At 33.8% G+C, this 21,597-nt stretch overlaps 1 protein-coding gene across 2 annotated transcripts in view; it reads left to right on the forward strand.

Annotated features, from left to right (window-relative positions):
- LOC149552088 (actin-related protein 7-like) overlaps positions 1-21,597 on the forward strand; it is a 212,476-nt gene that overhangs the window by 182,821 nt on the left and 8,058 nt on the right. The gene's annotated exons all lie outside the window — the stretch shown is intronic.

Below are 21,597 nucleotides of genomic sequence, written 5' to 3' on the forward strand. Positions count from 1 at the left end.
TTGGCTACACAGCCGGGTGAGTCCTAGGTATTTGGGATTCTCAGAGCAGACAACTCTATCATTTATTCAAGAAGATTACATACAACCATCATTCTTTGATTATGTCCTTTAAAGATCTCAAAATTGACAACAATCTTGACAATATTCTTCATGAGTGGAACATGCATGAGTTAATGCATTATTTATTTTATTAATTATTTAATTCTGATATCATTCTTGTTTTGCTGATACCTCTTCACCTCCTTACCATATTCAGGCCATCAGGCCAGTGATTTCTTGGTGCCTTTATATTAACTTCACTTAGATACTTTACACCTTCTTCACCTTTTTTTTGGCATTTGCTTGGTGAATTCCTTGGTGTTTTGGGTTCAATATCTCAATCTCAGTTATTAAATTTTAAACAGCATGTACTTGATTAAACTTAAGGAAGTAACAATCTTGAAAGGGAAATCAGATAACTTTACACATTCGGATAATGAGGACGTCTGATTTAACATATATTATTGCAATGATATTTAAAGTAATCAGCCGGCAGCCTAGAACATGACAAATTTTAATGATTAAGTCTGGAAATTATGCTTACATCAATTCGTAACCATAAGGAAAATGACATACTGATATTAAAGTACAGTATTCTTACAAGCTAAATGGGTTTACTTTCCATATAAATCAACTGGCTCAAGTATTAAGTGTTTGCAGTCACAAAAAAAAGGAAAGCATAAAACAATTTAAAAAGGTTAAATCATCTTACGTGACTCTCTCTAAATCCAAATCCTGAGAAGAGTCTGCACTGGCACCCATCCCGTCTATCCTGGCTTAGTTGTGAAAACAAATTCGATTTGGTTCAAGGTGGAATTATAAGCAGAGCTGAACTCAGTCTCTACAAACGGCTAACATTAAACTTGGATTGCCAAGAGAAAAGAAAGCCAACGAAGTGAATATGGAGGAATGCCGATGAAGAGTGCATGAAAAAGAATGCCGAAAGACCAAAAGGAATCCATAATATTGATTGGGCCAGACCTTACAGCTACCTTCGATTACAAGAAACCATTCGAATGCCAAAACAAATTGAATTTTAAGAGGGAAAATAATAAAGGAAAAATAAGAAGTTGAAAAGAGAAATTGGAAAATTATAATTTGAAAATTATAATAATTCAATTATATTATAATTCGAACATTACTATTATAATGTACAACTAAACATCATTCTAATAAATTATTTAAGTATAATGATGCCAATTCATTTTAATAGTTAAATGCACAAATTTAAATATTTACAATTAAAATCCTTTAAGATACGTTTTATAAATAATTTAAATTTTTTTAAATTAAATTATTTATTAAATAACTCAATTATTTTAATTAAACTATTTATTAAAATAACTCATGCGGTCCACAGGCTTATCCTATTTTAAATCGCTAGGTCCTCTATTCGTCTGCCTAGTGATGGTGATGCCCTGCCTAATTCTTTTTTGACAATGCTTCCACCCCTTCGACATGCTCCTTGCAAGGAATTTCTCCATAATTAAATTATAAATTATATAATCATAATTAATCATAATAGTTAACCTTTCATCTTAATTCCATGAATTCGCGATTAACGATCAACTAACATGTCATCTGCACGTGAAATCATAACGACCAACTATCTTACCATTTTGCCAGATTATATCAAATTAAACTACCAACTAATTTCATGCGAACCTCAATGGCTATATTTCAAGCTAGGTCGAAAATTGGGATGTAACACTCAGTGAAGTGGAAAGACTTGCTGGTGGACGATGCAACTTGGGAGAATGAGCAAATTTTAAGGCATCTAGGTTTGGAATCGCTTGAGGACAAGCAATTTTAGGGAGGGAGGACTGTAGTGCCTCCTCCCTGTTTGTACGATCATAAAGGATACAAATTATTTAAATGCCAATTTCCCCCTTATTAGCATTTAATTAATATTAAAATAATATTTCATTTGCAAACAAAATATGGCATTGAGACCAAGTAAAATATGTAATGAGCCCAACTGGTGCGCACCACTGAATATATGAATTCTTCAAATCCTCGAACACAATGCTGAAAATATGCAAGTAGGCTGCTTACACTAATGTCAACTATTAAATCTCAGATAAATCTAGCCATTGAAATCTTACAACTTTATTTCTCACACTTTATTCAACTTAGTTTTTATTTTCTAAAGTCACATTAATGCAATACCACAATGAGCAATTTTTCTACTATCAATGATTGCCCTTGCAAAACACAGATCAACTATTTTTTCAACAACAACGAACCTGGAAACAACGATCATAACAGACGCCCAGCTTCCTTTGGAACAAATCACAGCCCAATGAAGTGTGCCACAACAGTCCAAAGTTGATGCCAATCTTGGGATTCTGGTTGCAGCATGATGAACATCAGAGAGGGTGGCATTTGATGACAGAGCTCCCCTCAACTGGGCATGATAACAGGAGTGAAGAGCTGACCAAAAACCAGTAATTCCGAATAGCAGAATGGTGCCCAAAATGTTGTGAGACAGGCATACAAACTCAGTCTCTAGCAGCACCCAATTGGCAGGGATTTCCATGCCAACAACAACAGTTTTCCCACTAAATAGAAAATATCTAGATCACAGAACATCGACGCCCAAATGCAAGGGAATTCTTTCAGAGTAGAACCATGCCAACAAAAAGAATCTGGCATCCAAATTTTAGTAGAAATATACTTGCCCTAGACTGCTCTAGTAATTTCCACACCGAATGTCCAAATGCCAATAACTTCCAATGCCCCGAATGCAGAATTGTAAACGCCTGCAACAGGTCAAACTGGCTGCCCAAATCAGAATGTTAAGGGAGGAAAATTGGCCCAATCTATTATGCATTAGCGGCCCTCTCAGCACAATTAAAAAAGTAGGAAGGCTGTTACAAAAAAAACCATACTATCAACACCCCAAATTAAAATATGAAATGATGTTCAGTAGAACATACCAAAATAAAATACCTGAACATAGAAAAATTGCAACATGTAACTAGAACCACTGAATGTTCAACATAGTAACATACATACCCAATAGTAACACTCAAAAATCAAAATTTAAACAGAAATTGAAGTACCCATCCCAATGGCAGTATGGTTGCAGAATGACGGAGGTGGAGGTACTTGGGAACTCAAGTACTCAATATGGGGACATCTCAGGGATGGGTACTTCGAGGTTTCGGAACGGGGTGCAAGTCCCCGTGTTACACTGAATCATCACCATCAGGAACATGATGAGAGATTCTTTCCAAAGATACATATGCAGTTTAGAATTCAAAGATTGTGAAGTATGTATGTATCAGATATAATAGAGCCAGCACAGGCAATTGATAATTTTCACAGGTCAGGTTTTACAAAGAGATCAAATGAACACAAAAATTTAGATTGCTTCTTGTCTCATGATTAATTTGGATTTCAAAGATCCCAACCCCTCTATTACAAAAGGTTATTTAAAAAATAACACTCTTGGTTCACTCTCTCTTCACAAAACTGTAAAAATAAGACACCCTCGACTCTGATCAAGTCTGACTCATGCCTCATAGGGCAAGGGGGATCAAAATACAGACCCTCTTTTTATCCTTCAATTCAATATTTAAAGAGTTTTATTTCTTTAACTTTGTCTCATCTGTCTTGTAGTCTTTTCGGTTCTCATAGCCTTTTCTTGAAAATTGATCACCAAGTTCCAATTCTTGACTTTCCTATGAATTTTATAATAAACATCTCGTCTAGGTTGAAAAGTATTAGAACCATATTGTATTGTCAAATAGATATCATTTGCATGCTCTATTTTGAGATCAACACTACTGTATGACCGTCACATTGGAGTAATCTGAGCAACTGGAAGAATAACTTGGATATTCACATTATTACCCATACTATAATGCTAGAAAACACTATTCAGATAATTACTTAATAATTTCTCTTTCCTTGCAACGTTAAGAACCTTCCTTTGTGAATAAGAGCTAGCTATGTATTATTTCCACTATCGCTTGGGTGAATTGTGACATGTTTTTCATCTGCGTGATTATCTAGAGAAACTCAATAGTCTTCAATAATGATATTGTGATTTCTATCATGAACATTTCATCTTCCAACATGTGAAATTCTGGAGTTGGTCCTAAATTGGGTCTTACAAGGCTATATCCAATTCCCTTGTTCTAGTATATTGGGTCTTTGTTAAACAAATTTGCAGATAAGTCTTAATATAAATCTAATACCGTGACTTCTTTAAGATTTTATTTTTTAAATTGCGATATTTTATTTGAGTATTATAGGGTCATGGATAGATTTGTGATGAGATTGAATTTATTATTACCCATGGAATAATTGAAAGAAGTATAAAAGATTACAGTTGTTGTAGGTTAATAATTATCTTTGTGAAGTAATTAGATTATTTGCATTTGTTATTATTCATATTCTTTGATGTTTTGCCCAAATATTCAAATGGAAGTTGCCTCCTATTACTAGATTTGTTGTTTTTAATATTTATTGCTCAAACTTTTTAATATTGGCAATTATAAAATAGACCAAAAGAAACTAAAATCTTTTTTGAGGCCCTTAACCATGCCAAAAAGTATATTGGATATCGGCATATTATGATGTATTTCAATACTGGAAAGAAGCCAGGCATCTTTAGCAAATAGACAGTAAAAAAATAAGTGTTGGATAGGCTTAGGTGATTTACAAAAGGAACATATATTATATTCTCCATTAGGTTTCTTTATAGGGAGCAAACACAAAGTAACAAAAGCTTTATAGGTTCCACCTATCTGTGCCAAAATGTTTCAAAAACCTTGCGCCAAGATTCAGGGACTAACGCCAAATTCCAGGTAGAGTTTGAATGGCAAAAAATATCATCATAGTTTGATAGCATGTTGTAAATGGTTTTGGCTTTAATGCAATGTACATCAGTGTTGTTGGGTCATTTATTGTTAAGTAGTTAGGGTTAAAGAAAATGGATTGAGGTGGGGGATGGTCAAACAAGCTTTATGGTGGAAAGTGTAGGTTCTGAGGTGGGATGCAGGAACTCCAAATTTGCACTAGATATCTTGCCAAGATATAAGAGAATTATTATCAACAATATCTTCAGAAGTCTTGATCCCTTTTGCTGTCCAGGACTTTGCAGAGCACCCTTGAAGAAGAGCCAAAGGCTTCTCATTATAAATTAGGTTCCACCATATGGATTTATTCCCCTAGACCACCTTATCTGTATTAATTGTTTCACAGCCCCTAATAAGATGCCTGACCGAGTCCCAAATCTTCCAAATGGATTTAAGTACAATTGATCCTTTAGGTGCCATTGAGAAATTGCCAGCCACAAGGTCAGTAATTGCTAGATTTTTCCATGAAAGTCCTCTTTTTGATACTACCCTAGAGATATTATACCTCACCAACACTTTCCAAGACTCATTCTCTGTTGAAGCTTGAACAATTCACTTGACTGCCAGGGCAGTTCTTCAGGTTCTCATGTCTTTTACAGCAATACCACTCTTCGATTTGTTCATTGTACACCATTTGTAAGAACTTGTGTGGTTTTAACTAATGATAAACACTAGATTGTTTCAATTTTAGATGTTTTCCATTTTGTCAAACACTTCACATGCAAACTAATAAGTTGGTTTCATCAATAATCTAAATTTCAATAAGATTGACTTGCAAACAACTATATAGTTTCATTCAAATTGTCTTAATAAACTAGATGGTACTTTGTCAAATACTCAACAATTACATCATTTGAAAATGCACCAAACTATTCAAATGCATTTCATCATACAGTTTGCATACAAACTAACTGCTGCAAACAATTCACAAGAATTCCTTTGTTTAATATTTACAATGATAAAAAGGCAAGAGCCTACAACGAATCGGTAAATTGAGAGCCTCTCATCCGTGAGGTCTTGGGTTCAAATCCACTTCAATTAACACAATAATAAATAATCTTAGCAATAATAATAAATGAATGATAAACACTTTAGGCTTTGGCCAATTACCTATCAAAGAAAAGATTTTTTTTTACAATGATAAACACATGCATTAAATATAACTTTATTTGCAATGTTAAAAACTTGGAGATTATGGCAACTGGCATTCAAAGTCTCAATATGTATTGCAGGTATATTCTGGAAATAATCTGAACCTTGGCACCAATATATAGTGCGTTGGGTAGATATTTTGCAAGTGACAGTTTTGTGAAAATCCAGTCGCAAAATCGGAGGACCAGCCACAACGTATGAAACCAAGTCTCTCCTACACTAAAGGGAAGGCTCCCCCTTCTCATTGTTTCTTAGATCAACTCAAGATAAGCAAGAAGCTGAGAGATTTTGTAAGGGTGTCCTGTTAACTTTCAAGAAAGAATCCACTTACCCGCAATGGGTAAGATGAAATATCTAACTACACTTCTATCTAGTAGCTGAAAACGGTGATACCGATAAACCAACACCAACTCAAAGGCTGATTGAACACATATTGGTTTGGCTTTAAATCCTATTTGTTTAGTTTTAAAAAATATACTACCATTGGGGTGTAAAGACTTCTAGAAGTAGATGATTTCTATTCTATTCTATAAGGAAAACCTCTTAACATTGGGGTGCAAAGACTTCCAGAAGTAGGGAAATTCTATCTTTCGTGAATTTGAGATGACAATACAAGCTACAATCAAAACTTCTAGTCCATTTATTACCACAATCACTCCTAGTCAAAACTTTGGCTTGGATTGCTTCTTAACTCACTATGCTCTATTATTGAACACACAATAATAACATGAATAAAAGATAATAGGCACAAATTACAGCCAATTTCTAATGTTCTCTATCACAAACACTTCTATCAAAGCTTCAAATCTAATTGCTTTTTTTATTCACTTTTCTCCCAAACTAGTACTACACAATCAAAGTTATGCTTGCACAAGTTTGGCAAGGCTTTCTTGCATACAACAAAGATGATTTTTACAACCAGAGGGCATTCCTTTATATAGGCAAAGGAGTCAAGAAAAAAATGGAGGTAAAAGTGGGAGCAACTCAACCAACTTTTACTCGGTCTAACTAACAAGAGAAATTATTGGATTGCATGTCATTACACATGTAAATTGTATTACATGTAATTACACATTTTCATGTAATACATCCTATTCAATTACAAACATGAAAGAAAAAGAAGAAAGATGAAAGAGAAATGAAACAATTCTAGGGATTGTTTTGAAGGGCCTTGTACTTGGCAATGCTATTCCGGAGGATAAGAGGACTGGGAATTCTTGTATTTTGTGTCACTGCATTCACCTTGATAACCATGGTGTTGCGTCTTTTGATAGCCTCTGACTCTCTTTGATGAATTGTCCATTGTATTTGAAAACTTGATGTGATCAAGCTTTTCTCGCTCAAGTTGTCGTAAATTCTCCTTTGTAGATTAGCACATTTTGGAATCTCTGACACTTTGAAAACCTTCTTGAAGGTGTTCGGATGTAAACTCGGAATAACTTTATATTAGCACCTTTAACTTTTTTCTTTTTTTTGAGGTAAAGTGTTTGGCGCATTCCCACACAAACTCAGGTTCTCGGACAATCGTTGGGAAAATGGAGACCAAATGAATTACCACTTTTTTTGATTCAAAGCACGCCTTCTTTACTGGATGTCTTCATTCTTCATAGAAATTTTGGCATATCTTGAGTTGTGCAACATGAAAGTTTCAATGGGATTGAATATATCATTGGAAGATATGGATTTTGACTCCATGAGAATATTGGCAAAATGGATCTCTGAGGAATAATATATTTGGAGAATTGATTAGATACTCATGGAACATATGTAATGAATTGGATGGGATATTAAAAGTACATGCGAAGGGCTAAAATGTGACTTAGGGAGATGGATGACATGTAAATGCGTATTGGAAAAAGATGAGTTCTTATAAATATTCCTTGAGAAATGAAGGCTAGGTGTATAGGAATGCATGTAAATGATAACTTTTGACTTAGAAAGTATGAGGTTTTAGTCAAAAACAGGTTCTCTGGATGTCATTACATGTAATATCCCCATTTTTGCCATCATTGGAGTTTCAGGGATTAGGCTATCATTTTGATCGTTGTAGGCTAATTATTGTGGATAAAGGATCTTCTGAGATAGTGGTTTGGCTTGGTAAGGTCTTCTCTTCTCCACGATTCAGTAAACTATAGGTTGGTCTTCGTTTGGCTCAGATTGAACTTCGTTTGGGCTTAGTTTTGTGTACTTACTATTTGTGGTAAGTGGGTTGTTGATTGGGATGGACCCTTTATATTTTTGGAAATTGCATTTGGTCACATGGAGAAATAATAGGTACAACTCCTATTTCAAACGACATATTTAAATGATGAGTATTTTGGGAGTTATTATATTTTTAGTGGCCAAATTATTATTAAATGTTTAAGCTAAGTGTTGAGTTATCATTGGAATGTCATGTCCTCTCTTTAGCTCTATCTAGCAATGACATGAGAGTTAGCCTATTATGGAGTCTTGTAGGTTGACAGTGGTGATCAGGGACTCAATCAAGGTTTTCAATGTTTGGATTTGGTATTACAGACAGTAGTAAATCAGTTGAGAGAAGTTCCTTGATTTTAGGAGGGAGTTTCTTGATTGTAGGAGGAGATTCCTACCTTTTAGGAGGTGGTGACATTTCCAGAGTTGAGATTCTATGAGATCACCCCGTGGTCTCAATTTTAGGAGATTTGGGTGTGTTCCCTATTTTTTAGGAGCATCCCTAGATTTGAGGGTGAAACTGTCAGTTGGCACAAGTTGTCCAGCATAAATCACAGGCAAGTGACAAGCTTAGTTTCATGTTTTAGAGGTGTTTGGGTTGTTCCTTGGCTGCTTGGGAAATATTTTAATATATTTAAATATTCTCTTAAGTTAACATTTTAATAAATTAATAAAAGGCTAAGTGTTTAGCCATTTTGGAGTAATAAGGAGTTTTTGGCTCTATTTGGATTGATTTTCCTGTGTGTGATAGCTCGTTGGAAAGAGCTTAGTCTCTACTATTTGATTACCACTTGTCGGGACTTATTTGATGCTTGGAGCTATTTTTCATTAATAAAGTAATTATTTCTTTTTATTTGGATGCCTTTATTGGGGAAATAATGTTATATTATAAAGTTCAAATGAAATCCACTTTAGAGTTCTTTTAGGATTCAATTTGCTTTGGAAAGGGGATATAAGGAGATGGTAACCTAAAGGTCAGTATCTTTCATCATTTTGTCAACCTATTTGGACGTCATTGCTCTGGAAGAGCATTCCTCACCTAGGATGCAAACCCGTGTTGAGAACAGATTTGTTGGGACGTATCCCTCAACAAAATCAGATTCAAAGGTTCTTATGCATACAATTTGATCGAGGCAAAGGATCGATTTCTAGTATTGTAGTCACATTTTGCAGGCAATAGATTTTTAGGGAAGGTGGCCACTTTGGTTCAGCTTGGCATTTCCTTATAGCAGCTCATGTGATAAATTTTGGGGTGTTTATTTGCAACAGATTGGATTTGCTTTATTGCAACAGCTTGGGCTTTATCATTTGAACTTGTTTGGCTATAGCTAGTTCCCATCTTTAGCTAGCGGCAACCTTGTTTGAAGTACATCTGTATTGGTACTATTCTAAAATAAATCAGACTCTGCTAGTACGATTTTAGAATCATTTCTTGATTAGTATATGTTAATTTTAACTCATGCTAAAATTCAGTTCTAAAAAAATCAAATTCATACTCAAAGTTGCTGAAAAACACTTTTCATTTGATATTTACAAAAGAATAGAAATGTCCTTGTATTATTCATTTTTCGAATATACAGCTGATATTTACAAAAGAATGAAATGATCAATGAATATGCTGAATAAAATTCTCTCACACAAAGTGACTGTGAGAGTAGTCTCCTACTCGCTGATATATATTCTACTCTACAAAAATAAAAGACGGAAAAGAAAGCGAAAGAGTAGAAGTCATGGGCACCAATCATTGCTTGTAATGACTAGTTGTCTTTCATCCATCTGCTTCCATTCATCTGCTTCATCTAGCCGCACTCCATCCACGCATTCAAGCCCTGCATTCATAAGGCAATTTGTTAGATCCAATGGATCTAAGAAATGCAAGCATCTCATTCATTTTCCTAACGTGCCATTCATTTTTATAAAATAAACCATATGTCAGCAAGTAAGAAAAGACAAATAAGACAAAATGTTTTACTGCTAACATGTTTGTTTCCTGTTGAGCTTTTTGTTTCTAATGGGTACGTGGATATAACAGTAAGCTCCCACAAGGGTTATTGAGCCTGGCATGCCCACTAGAAATTGAACCTATGAAGCTAATCTAGAGCAGAATAACAATAGTATTAAAGGGACGTATCAATATATGAAACCTTTTACTTCTGTTAATAAATTTGTTTCAGCAAGTACAATATCAACTAATATAGCAAATGAGCAGATATAAACATAAAGCTATAGGAAGTAGTTGAAGAATAGAACTATAGGAAAGATGCTACAGGAGGGTTAAAGAATAAACAAGGGGACATATATATATATATTGCAGTATACCATCAGCAATAATGAAATGCGAAATATTATTGTTGTTGTTACAATACAAAAGTTGGAAAGAGTTATAAATGATGACAAATTGCAGCAAGTATATTCCTGACAAATTACAGGTCTTGATTAAGCATAAGGAATATTCCTACAACAATATACAACAGAAAAGATGATAAACAAGGAGAAAATCAAATATACAAGTTTCATGAAAGGTTCTTCCAAATGTAGCCCAATAAGCACATGCAACAAAAACTATTATTTACAAAGTGTTCTTCATTATTCATGATTACCAAAGCATAAGCAAGAGAATGCAAGAAGATAGAAGGTTAACCAGTTAATGCAGACAACATAATAAGCATTACCTTTGCGTAAGATCTTTATACCTGGTAGGATGAAGAGATCATAAATACAAGAACATAATATATACATTTTCTGTAACAAATAGAGATATGAAGCTCATAAAGAAAAACAGATAATAGTCTTGCAAGAATGATTGTGGTTAAGTTAATGGTTTTAATCAAAACCCATATTGCGACAAATAACTTCCAATTACAAGTGAGCTACAGGAAAGTTGCTAAAGCATGGCAGTTCCAGCAAGACAAGAAGTAAGAAATGATAGCTTACCAATTGAATAACAACAGTGCCTTTTTCAGCAAGTTAAATATAAAACTCATTACCTACAACTTGAAGATTTAGCAAAACGTTAAGGGATCAGAAAGTTATATCATAGCACCTTCAAATTTCAGCTATAGTAGTCATACTGTAAGAGAAAATACAGAGAAGCTACAGCAGCAGAAGAACTTCAACTAAAATCGCATACATCTCCAATGGCAGCTCATTGTTTCTTGTTATTTCTAAATGCAGCAATACAGATTTATTATAACAGTAATACCCAAGCATGGCGGCTCAAGCAAATGAAAATATGCTCAGCAAGTAATAATGACAGCATTACCTATCAAATATGGTGGCTTCAAGTTCTTTAACCTCCATTCATGTCGACAATGGCAGCTAAAAGACATGAGATAAATCTCAAAAAACATAAGGGAAAAGGAAACCCATGTTTTAATCACAGCGCAGCAGCAGATGATGGCTTCAAATAGTCTTGAAAGCTTGCAATCACGCATTTCTTCATGAAACTAACAGAGTATGACCTCCAACAGTGACGGTTTTGAATAAAATGTGCTCAGCAAGTAATAACAATAGCATTACCTTAAAACCATGGCGGCTTCTAGCTCTAAAATGTCAACTTCAAAAGGTAACTACAGCTATATACAAAGCTTTATCATGGCAGCTCAAAGACAGTCATTCCACTCACAGAGTATAGAGGGTTTTTGTGAAAGCTATATATATAATGGAGGCTTGAATAAATATGCCCAGCAAAGAAGAAAAACTACAGCAGTACCTTCAAGATCAGATGTCCAAGCTGGAAAAGAATAAGAGAAATAACCGCAAACAACAGTGAAGAAATATGATTGTCGATTACCTTCATCTACGAAGAAAAGATCAATTACAACTTTTGTGTATTCTCTCATGAAACCTATAGCATTACCTTAAAAATGGTGGCTTCAAAGTTCCTTAATCAAAAGTCACAACTCCAAATGGTGATTGGAAGAATGTAGAAAAAATCCAAGCATGATGGCAGTCTCATAAAAGCTCCAGTCGTAGGAAATGACTTCAACAAAAGACAGATATCCTCTAAAAACCATGGCGGCTGTTCAAACCCTAGCCATATTCCATCTCAAAGCTCTCCAAACAGATGCAATTTGCAAAATGAAGAAACTTAGGGTTGCCATAGGATATTATGCCCTCAATTGTTTTTCATAAACATTGAAATCCGGATTTGAGAATTTTTGTTTCCTTATTTTCCAAAAGCAAAATGTAATATATGTGCCATGGGGGGAAAAAGTTTAAAGGAAAAGATGATAGGTGCTAGGACTTATGAGTTTAGTTTTTGCATTAGGTTGAGTTAAATATATTAAATGATTTTTAAGTCATTTAAGTATTGAATTTTAAATGCAAATAAGGAATATTTAATATTTACTTAGGTATTGATGTATTTAATATGTGCTACAAAACTTGGTCTTAGGAGTTATCTGGATATGCAAGGGGGACCTAGTATTATGATTGGTTGGGATTTTGAGGAGTTTTTCTAGTGTTCAGTTTGGGGTCAGATTTGAACTTTGACCAGGTGTTTTTGGAGTCTTTATGGTCTGTTAAAGCATTCCATGGGTGGTTATGAGTGCGTCATAGGTTTTTTTATGACTTAGTGCAGTTATCAGGCAATGAGTTGTCATTTTTGATAAGATTTGACTCCTTTTTTGGAGCCTTCTTTCATGGATTCAACCAAAAGAGGATTGTTACTTAGTCTTTTGGACTATTATGGTGGAAGGAGTTATGATTATGCAAAAGAAGAATTTTATGACATTTTTGGTGTCCTTAGTGTATTTTCTATCTTTTGTAACTCATTTCTAGAGAATCAATATATGAATTGAATCATTTTGGAGCAATTTTTCTTTGGATTGATTACGAACCTTCTTCTTTTTCTACAAAATTTTGTGTAAACGTTTGATGGATAAGAGAAAATAGTGAGTTTTAGGACTCCTTTTAATCTCTGTCTCAACTCTTATCAAATTGCAGAACTGTAAGTTTGTTTGCAGGTTGCATTGTGTGTGTCATGTCTTTAGGATTGCTAAGTGAAATAGTATCTTTTCCTTAGCTTTGCTTTTAGAACCTCATTGTGAAATATTTATGCAAGCCTTTATAAAGTAGAAGTGTTTAAGTCATCAAGGAGATGTTACGAAGGGAAGTCATTCATATGTTCTATATCAATTAATTTTGGTGTATCACCTATTAGCTAAGTTTAGTTTTAGGTTCATTTTTGCATCTTTCTCCCTTTTCCTATCAAGTTTAGTTTATTAGAGCATCAAGAGCTTAGGTGATTATCCTAAGGAGCCAGCCTATAATCCGGAGATCCACTCAGTTTCGCAGAAAAATCCCACTACCTATGAGTGGTTCCATGTTACCTAAAATTTTCCAGATTATTTCATTGAACCTGGTAGGGTGCAAATTTCAGGACTAAACGGTATATATTGTTGTATATGATTTCTATCACTTCTATTTTATCAATTACTGTTATTTATTTTTTGTAATACCTTTATTATGAAAAATACAAAAAGAAACAACATTCTTCTACAACTTTTGTCTAGCTCTATAAGATCAAAGAAAAATCTACAGGAAAATATAATTTATATAATCAAACATTATAGCAGCAACAGAGAAAATATCCATTTGGGATATTTCATGGAAAGAGCCATTTATTAATTAGTTAAGCCAAGTCAAGTGAAAGAATCGAATTGAAGCTTCTAATTAATGTTGTGTGGTGAAGCTTCTTGAGTGAAGTTACATTTTGGCAACAAAAAGGGCATTTGGAGGTTATAATTACAAGCCCATTTGTTGAGAAAAGCATGCTTGGATATTTTATTTTCTTTTGATGCCTTTGTGGCTTTTTCTAAGTTTTGAATTTTTGTGCCCTTGCTGAACTATAAGGTTTTGAATTCTGAGTTGTTCCATTGGAACTACAGTTGCAGTATCATAGATTCAAATCTCAGATTTCGTTTTGAATTGCTTGGTAATTCACAACTGGTTTGAAGCTTCTCTACTGTCTTACATTGTGTTTGAGAAGCTGTTTAATGCTAAGGCATTTGTTTGATTTGGAAGAGAATTTATTGGCTGCTAGAAACGTTGGAAGACCTATGATTTATTTTGGCAAGTCATTGTGCATGCTAAAGGGCTGTTGATATTCCTCAAGGCAGCGGTTTAACATTTTGAGGACTGCACTTATCCTTAGAAGGCCTACGATATATATTATTGGGGCTTCTATAGATTCACATTGGACTGCAAATTAAAAGTCAAAGCCAATCTATATTTCTGGGTAAATTGATGATTGGTAAGGAAATAGCTAGCTGGGGTTATTACATTACACGTAAAGTGAATTACATGTAAAACGAACATGCATTTATGTTCAGAAGATGGAAATGTGTGTATATGGGAATGAAGGATGAAATTGCATGTAAATGTGGATGGAGGGTGAGATTACATGTAATCGCATGTAGAGAATGAGATGTAGCGTGTTTTGGCATGTAATGGCAAATACGGAATGAAATTATGCACTTGTACGAAGAGGTGGAAGGTGGAGTGGAGTGAAACACACTTTAAGTTCTTGGAAAAGAACTTGGAACTTCTTCCAAAAGAAGAAAAACAAAAAAGCAAGCAAGAAAACAACGAAAACAAGCACAAAACAAACACATACTTTTGGTTTTAGACTCAAAAATGTCAAGAAGCAAGTGGTTTTCATGTGCAAATTCAAAATTGGAATTTGAGAAAATTCCAAACACTTAAAAATGAATGTTTTCATCCTCTTTAAAGAGAATTTGCACTTTACATGGCATACATTTGGACAAATGTGCAATAACAAGCCATAATATGCATGGAAATAGAAAGATGAGCATGAATTGATGAGCATGTTTGAAAATGTCCACTTACTTAGAGATCAAAGAGCCAAAATGGCAAATTTTATAGAGTTGAAGACCAAATCTCCTCAAATTTAGATTTTCAAATAACTTTTTGACGCTCTCCACACTTACAAGTAATGGACATTCAATGGTTGAATTTGACATAAGAATGTCAAAAGCGTGGTCTCCAATGGCAATAGCATGCATTAAAACTCAAAAACGCCCCTTATTGATTCAAAGGTATGGACTGGAAATGCTATTTTTTGAGTGTTTTTAACAAAACTGTCCCATTATCATGCAAAAATCTGGATCGTTTTTGCAAAAATGTGGCCAAAAAATGCATGTATATTGATCGTTTTTTGCTTGTGAATGCAGAAACGACTTCCCCAAATGCTAATACATGAATCCAAGTGTAAAAATGTGGCTCCAAATTGCAAGAAAGTGAATCAAAAACCCAATTTTCTGGCCGTTTTTAACAAAAACGTGACTCATAGAGGGCATGAAATGAAGTGTTTTTGACTTGTAAAGGCAAAAACATGGCCCTCAATGCATCTATTACACCATGGAAAGCCAAAACAACACTCCTTGGAGCCAAAACATAGATTCAAATGCCCAAATATGGGCATTTTTGGTAAAAAAACATGGCTTTCAATGCTCAAAATGAAATGTTTTTGGGCAAGAGAAACCAACACCTAAAACATGAGAATGCTTGAATTTGCAAAAATGCCCCTAGAGGAGAAGATTTCATGAGATCTCATTGAGAAATTTGAGATCTATATGCAAAATTGTGTTCTTAGGAAGCACAAGCATGGACATTCTGCACTTGGAATGCAAAAACGGGTTCTTAGAATGTATTTGCATGTGTATAATATGCAAATCAAACCTTTTTGGTGCTATTTTTTTATGTTTTAAAATTTTCAAAATTGACCTCCATAAGGCAAAACACACCTTTTTGGTGTGATTGCATGTTTTAAAAATGTCCTCCAAGGCAATATGCACCTTTTTGGTGTGATTGCATGTTTCAAAAATGACCTCCATAGGGCAAAACACACCTTTTTGGTGTGATTACATGTTTTAAAAATGACCTCCAAGGCAAGACACATTTTTGGTGCAATGACATGTTTTGCAATATGCAAAAATATGCCATATGGGAAAAAACTAACATTCTTGGTGTGATTATATATTTTGCAATATGCATGTCTCACCTTTTAGAGTCATTGCACATTTTAAAACATATGCAATTGCAATTTTTTGTGCTTTTACATGCATTTTCATTCAAAATTGCACATTTTGGGTGCAATTGTATATTTTTTATGAAAATGTGCTTGTAGACATATTTGCACAACTTAAGTGATGAATTAAGCACATGTCAATTTAATTTTTGATGAAATATTACTCAAATGGGTCATAAATAATATTTACACTATCATAGTTAATATATAATGTGCAAATATCATTTTAAAAGTAATATTTACTAGAGCATTTGATTTAAAACTCCAAAAAATAAATCAAACTATATAGTTAATATCATAGTTACGGGACTCGGATTCGCCTCTGACTCGAAAAATCAAAATCCAACTCGGACTCAGACTCAACAAGGTCTCGGAAAATCGAAAAACCCATAAAATTCAAAGATTTTTAAGGATCTAATGATTTTTTCATGCATCATTTAGTCAATTAACATCAAATACACAATAATTGAGATAAATAGAAGCTACTTAACACTCATACACAATTTTGCATAGATCACATAAGTATAACACAAATTTCTGAAGGAAAAAAAACTAAATAACATAATATAAAGTTGAAGATTTAAGATTTAAGATTCAATCGTTAATAAATTCCTGACATACCACATCATTTTCAGAATTAATATACACTGAGAAAAAAACACCTTCCAGAAATCTCTATCTTTTTAAATTTTTTTTAAAAACATTTAGGAGAGTCCTGGGCTAAGGACTCAGCATAGTCCCTGAGCTCGGCAAGTCCACGTGGACTCTGCCAAGACTTGGCCGAGTCAGAGTCCAGACGGCATTTGCCTCAGAAAGGTCGCCTCTGCCTAGGACTTGCAGAGTCCCGAGACACTGGTTAATATAGTCACTTAAGTGAAAAATAAAAAATAACTCAACTTAAAAATATAACATAAAGTTTTCTATAGTTACTTCAAGTGAAAAATAAAAAAGTAACTCAAATTAAAATATAACATAAAGTGCACTATAGTTACTTTAAGTGAAAAATCAACAGGATAAAGTAACTTAAAAACATAGCATAAAGTGAACTTATGCTATATTTTTCAAAAAGTGAATGTCAACTTAAAAATATAACATGATATTTTTAATTTGTGTAGTTGCATCTAAAATGACCATTTTTTGAGCACTAAAATGGCCATATCTTTTGATTGCCAACTACGATTAAGCCCTAAGATATGTCGAATCGAAGGGAAAACTGAAAGCAATGACTTGAGCAAAACTAAAGGACCAAAAATCAACAAACACGTGCTCAAAAATGAGAAAAAAGACGTTGAAGGCCTCAAAAGTCAACCATAGGCTCGATAAACAGAAAAACGAAAAAGATTTGACGAAAGCCTTCAGTAAAAGGATCCATTATATCATTTGGCACTGATTGGTTGATCAATACTAACCAATCAAATAATGAACTAGACTCATAGAAATGCAAAATTAATTTGAAAATTTTTCATATTGTTACCTACATTTTGTGGTGACAAAATGCAAGACAACATAGTGCCTATTAATGCATCAAAATCCCCAATGTGCCTCTATAAGCAACCCATGTTTTCCTCTCTATAGCTGCATAAATACCATGGGGCTTCTCTCAAGGATTACATACGCTGTGAGTATAGGATGCAATCTGCATTATTTATTGATCTTGTAATCTTTGCAAACAATTTCAGGATGAAACTATGAAACTTATCACTAAATTATTCACCGATTATAACCCAAACGTGGCCTTTACATAAAGCCATCACCAATGCACAATTCATTGGTTATTTCACAAATTCAACATGTTGAAAAAAATAGAAGATTTATCAATTCCCCAAGCTGAATTCTGCAAACCCATGCCAAATACCTCTTCACACAAATCAACAAAATGTAGTCATCAATAATGAATCATTTTCTCTACCCTTAGGCATTTCCTATTTCTCAAATAGGAAATCGATCAAGTGTCCTCTTAATTACACATCACATAACTTTTAAGTGTTTTTTCTTTTGGTGCATTTGACAAATTCCCCTCTAAACTTAGGCAGCAATTTTCAAATAACATTTAATGATGACTTGGGCCCCATTAAAGTAAAAAACTTTATAATTCCCTTCTAAATACTTCATGCAAAAACCACTTGCCATTGATTTGACTTTAAAAACATTGTTCTATGTGCTTCTTCAAGTCCCACATTGACTTTGAATAATAAATAAATAGGCCCCCATAATATTACATTCATGTAGTGCACTTATAAGTCAATTGGCCATATTTACTTAAAAACTTTATATTTTGACTTTTAATAATTAAATATTAATAAAGAATCCTTTATTAATATTTAATACCTTGAACTTTTGCCAATAAATGTATTCCACTTAATCAACCGATGAAGTCTGCTAATACCAAGTCTAGGAATAATGCCAAAAATAGTAACATGGACACAATTTACTTACTATAAATAGCGAGTCTCTTAGATTGAGCCAACTAATGAATGAGTAATCATTGTGCATACCATGAGTTTGCTTGCCCTTGCCAGATAAAGCAGCTCTCGACAATGACTCAATATAAATAATAAGTGTGCCAAACTAATCCAAAAGAAGAGCAATCCCAAATATCCCTAACCTCTGGATTGGGAATTGACCTTTGGTTCTGCCAATCGAGACCCTCTAACCATTTGATAGCCTACGAGGGCCATTGATATGCCAAGGTAAGCTAAAATGGGGACATTATAGTTTGCTCCTCTTGAAATTGCTTGTCCCTAAGCAATCCCAAAAACAAATAACGCTCTAGTTTATTGATATCTAAATGGTAGTATTTTGTATTGTCCGTGTAGTCACCAACTAGCTCCTATAACATTGTCACCAATACAATTGACAAAACCTACCAAACTAGATCGAATCCATTTGCAGATGTCATTAGAGTGAATATCTCATAGGGAAGCAACTGGGAGGGTTAACAAAAGTTACTCTCCAAAACTTGGCAAGGTGAGCTATCATACAACATTGCCTAACACATGCACCATTGAACTATGCTTTTGAAATAGATCATGCACATGAGGGTCAAAAGTAAAACTATAGGCACTCTTCACTATGTTAACTAAAAACTTGTCAGTGACCTTTGTCTGAAATCTCGATTGACTAAAAGGATCCCAAACTTTGAGGAGAGACATATCAATAAAAGCATCTTCAAACTCCTCAATAGTGAACTCAACTTCACCAGTCCCAAAGTGGTGATGCCAATCAATGAGACCCGCCTCAACTGTAGTGCTAGCCTTATTGTCACTTAGGTTCCAAAGTGCACTCAACTCACATCCCTTGGTACTGTGGAGATAAAAAAAATCCAAAGGCATCTATAACACAACCACTATCTCCATCCTCGGCTAGGATCTCTTGTATGTGATGAGTTTGCATGTAATCCAACTTCATAGCTACTGTTCCCATCTACTACAAATGAGGAATACCCTTCCCACAAAGGATGGTACAACCTCAAAGTCAATCCACACTGATGCATCATGGAGTCCTTTGTGTGTGGATCAGAAAAGTGGTGATGAGTATTCCTTATTTAATCATGATAAAAAGCTTCTACATTGATCAAGTGCTAACTGCCATAGCTCTATATATAACCTCTATTATTTGACTCATTACAAACAACACCTAGATTGGATGTAACCGCAGAACGAGATGCAATATGTCATTCTTTGTTGCTCTCAATAGATGCAGTCATCACAACTATATCAATTGCACCTAAAACTGTGATAAGAGTGGCCACATCCCCAACCTTCTCAGAACCGTAACCTATGGGTATAAGGTCATCGCCATCATGGTGGATGACTGTATTGTAGTTGTAATTGGTGAAGACTGTGCCAATGACAACTCCACAAAAAAAATCCTCATTTCGTGAGGGAGACTTATGAAGGGCCAACTGTGCTCTCTTTAATGAGTCTCTAGTCACCTCAAGCTCATGAGTCAGCTTGTCAATCTCCTCTTCCTTCCCCTTCAGTGCATCATAGAAAATATAATCTTACTTGAGAAGAAAATCCCAATCAACAAGTAGCTACAAGTAATTTTGTCTCATTATCCCAATGACTTCTCCTAGTGCATGAAGCTCTGTAAGCAGGGTTATCGGAAACGCTACCCCCCAACCCTAGACACGCGTATTGCCATATCGGATATGGATACAGATACGAAACGGCACAAATATGCAAGAAATTCGTTTCCATCCATTTTTTGAAAGTTGTCTTTTTCAGACCTATGCCAGAATCATTGACTGCAACTTGCTAAAAAATTAGAGCCGAATTTAGGGAAAAAAACGAGTTACCTATAGTTTTAATGGCAATAAATTTGGCAAACAAAAGAACTGCCGTGTTTCAAAGAGAATAAACGCCGTATTTGGAAATAGCGAATAGAAATTCTAAAAAAAAATGATTCGAACTTTAAGATTTAACGTTATAAATATATGCTTCATGCGACTGAATATTGCATTGTGATTGTTCGTGTTCTGTTTTGCATTGATTTCTCATTTGCCCTGGTGATTTGTGTCTGCATCGATTGTTCCTGTGCCAATTTCTCTGCTAAGTCTGCGTGCTTCCGTTTTTCCGTCGGGCTCACAGGTAATGTTTTTTTAAAAATTTGGTTTGATTTTTCGTTCACTAATGTTTGTCAAAGTTTAATAAATTTCTTCCAATTTTTTAATAAAATGTGTTGATCTTTGATTGAGAGATGAACTTTGGAAATCATTCGTTAGCTGAACGTTTGTATTATTAATATTATTATTTCCTTATTTGATCTTGAAATCCGCCCTTATGTTAGAGTTCTAACTTCATATCAAGTAATTCTATAAACTAATATTGTTATTTTTAACGTCAATATTTGAATATAAAAAACAATACAAGAGAGTAAAGTAACCAAGGGACAAGTTATAATTCAATACGATTCAATTTCATATAGTTCAAATTTAATTTCTTATAATAATGCTAATAATCAATGAAATTATTATATTAATATGTAGTTTAGAAAAGTGAATAAATAAATATAAAGTATAATAGTTTAATTTTAATATTATTTAGTTTTAAAATTAAGTTAAATTTATAATTAAAATAAGAATTTTACAATTACTAAATTTTAAATTAAATTTATCTTTATATTTTTATTTATTTTTGTTAAAATTTAATTATTTAAACTTTATAAAAATCATTAAATAACATTAATAATTATATAGATATTTTGATGGAATTAGTTAATATTATAAGTATATTTAATTATTATTAAATTATAAAATAATTTAGATTCAAGTTTTAAAGTTATATTCTT

Source organism: Cupressus sempervirens, chromosome 6 (genome assembly GCF_028749045.1).
Source record: "Cupressus sempervirens isolate cs-2001-9-10 chromosome 6, ASM2874904v1, whole genome shotgun sequence".
Classification (NCBI taxonomy): Eukaryota; Viridiplantae; Streptophyta; class Pinopsida; order Cupressales; family Cupressaceae; genus Cupressus; species Cupressus sempervirens.